Source organism: Aplysia californica, unplaced genomic scaffold (assembly GCF_000002075.1).
Source record: "Aplysia californica isolate F4 #8 unplaced genomic scaffold, AplCal3.0 scaffold00745, whole genome shotgun sequence".
Taxonomy (NCBI): domain Eukaryota; kingdom Metazoa; phylum Mollusca; class Gastropoda; order Aplysiida; family Aplysiidae; genus Aplysia; species Aplysia californica.
Genome location: NW_004798015.1, coordinates 347,729 through 349,455, shown reverse-complemented (window position 1 = coordinate 349,455; position 1,727 = coordinate 347,729).

Sequence of the window (1,727 nt, the reverse complement as noted above, 5' to 3'; positions counted from 1 at the left end):
AGAGAGACAGAGAGACAGAGAGAGAGAGAGAGAGAGAGAGGCAGAGAGAGAGCGCGCTGCTGTCCTACAATAAAGCATTGTCAAAGATTGAATCTAGCCTACACACACACACACCAGAATGGACGTGGGGCGCGCGCTCGGGAGATCGGAGAGCTCTCTAAGTGCAGACCTGAGCCTCGCGCGCGCGCGCGATCTGTGTCAATATTCTCTCCTCGCGAGTTACCTGCTCCTGAGAGAGAGCCCCCATGCGGCCTTATCGACTTCCGGGGAAGCCTGCCATTACCGGAATCGGTCCCCGGGGAATGCTGGAAATCTATTGGCCTATCGCTCCAGCCAATCGGCACCCTCGTTAATTAGTGGCCGGCGCGTTTGTTTTGAGAGTCGCCGCGGCTCAGGCTAAATTGGGATGTCCATTAATAGACAATAAAAAGCAATTGTCTCGCCCCTTCTGGTACTCGGCTTCGACTCGAGAAATTCATGTAAAGATATAATGGAGGACGAATAGAGTTTATTTAGAGAGAAATCCGGAGGAAATGCTGGGCCTCAATCCTGCGCTGAGTGAAAAGGAAAGGGCTAGTAGTGGTGTGGTGTTTTTGTTGGGTTCTCGTCTTTTCTTTTCGTTTCTTTTCTTTTTGTGAGTTTAGAAAACATTTTCTGTTCCTGTTCTCTTTTCATGTTCTTGTTTCTTTTTCAATCAATTTGTCCTGGTGGCCGCCTCTGAAACTAGAATGCGAGTTGATGAACGGATACGAAGTAAAAGCCAATGGAACGTCTTTTGCGTGGACGACATTTTTTTAAAGCTGTTCCATAGATTTGAATTTAAAAAATATTGTTGACCAGGCGCTGTTATGGCCGCCACCATTTACACTCTGTGAGCGGGTGGCTGGCGGGTGCTCTGGTATGGTTTGCTCCTTCTTTCCTATCAAACGTCTATCGTCTTTATCTCCTCTCCTTCTTTGTTGTGTTTTTTACTCTCTTGTAACACTTTTAATCCTCGGCATTTATATGACCTTATTGTGTTGCAAGTGCCGCAAAACTCTTACTAAAACTAAAACTAATAAACACACCGCTTCACTCGGTCGCACCAAGAGCATGCGAGTGAAAGACAAAATTAATTTAAGTCTTGCTATTGTCGAGTGGGCATGCACCGTTTCCGACTTTGTCCATCATTTGGTTCCAAACTGAGTGGCATGCTGTCTACTGCGATCAGGAATTACATCTCAGGAATTCTAAGTCTTGAATACTATACTATAATACAAGTGTAAGGGTTGCTCAGTGTTATTTGGTCGCTTACAAGCACAAAGCGGCTATCCCGAAAAATGCAGTTCTGAGAAAATCGAAGGTAAAGTTTTTGGACCCTTGCTCAGTTTCTTTAAAAGACAAAGAGAGTTTTGTCTATAACCAAACACATTTAAATATACTCACCAATGAAACCAAACTTCTCCTATAGTATAGGTAGTGCAATGCCCACTTTTTGTGTTGGTCAAGATTTCTGGAAACCCCGGAAATCTGGGTTAGCCCGCTTGTCCTTAAAAGCGACAATTTGAGAGCCAGCCCTGACTGTGGTCTTCAGTGCTGCCATATTTTTGTGGGAAAGTCTGAAAGCCTGTGACGCCGGCAACTTAGTACGATTTACCCTTACAAGTTTGTAGTTGTATCAGACTCAGTGAGGAAGAGAGAAAGAGAGAGAGAGAGCGGAGAGAGAGAGAGAGAGAGAGAGAGAGAGA